Raw genomic sequence first — 599 nt, 5'->3', positions numbered from 1 at the left:
TGCAGGGTCTCCCTGAGGTGTCTCCGATCCATTGTTCCTTATGAGCCATTGTCGGAGAAGAATCAACCAAATCTCCAATGCCTGGATAGTTAATTAACTTGTTGCAGTATAGACAAATGAAAAGTGTGGTGCGTGTAAGCAAAAATGAGGGTGTTAAAGAGATGCTTAAAATACCCAGAGTATTTTAAGCTCGTGGGCAGATTAGGCAATAGGGTGGACATTCATTCAAAGCCAAATAATTGCTGGGATGCCTGGCTGGCTCAGTCAGTAGAGCACACGACTCTTAATCGTGGGGTTGTGAGTTCAAGCCACACGTTGGGCATGGAGCCTACCTTAAAAAAAAATTTAATAAGGAAAAAAGCCAAGTAATTGCTGACAACAACAACAAAAACACCCCTAGACAAGTAATCGAACCAAAACTTCTCAGAATTTCTCTTTGCTCACAACATGATGCTGGCCAGACTCTTCACCCTCAGACTGCTGGCGTTTTCCTTGTGCGGAGTGACAGCAGCTAGAACAGTCACTTGATGGGGTTTTTCCACCGGGATTAGGTAGGGTAGACCTCAACACTGGTCTGACACCTGGTATGTGCCCTATAA

The 599-nt window shown here is 44.6% G+C and overlaps 1 non-coding gene across 1 annotated transcript; it reads left to right on the top strand.

Moving 5' to 3' along the window:
- Positions 1–249: 249 nt before the first annotated feature.
- Positions 250–322, top strand: TRNAK-CUU. Its single transcript has one exon. It is a non-coding gene; the product is annotated as a tRNA-Lys (tRNA).
- Positions 323–599: the final 277 nt, after the last annotated feature.

This window comes from Ailuropoda melanoleuca, unplaced genomic scaffold (assembly GCF_002007445.2).
Source record: "Ailuropoda melanoleuca isolate Jingjing unplaced genomic scaffold, ASM200744v2 unplaced-scaffold22691, whole genome shotgun sequence".
In the NCBI taxonomy this organism is placed as follows: Eukaryota; Metazoa; Chordata; class Mammalia; order Carnivora; family Ursidae; genus Ailuropoda; species Ailuropoda melanoleuca.
The sequence above is the reverse complement of the archived record's forward strand: the minus strand, read 5'-3'. Positions and strand labels throughout refer to the sequence as shown.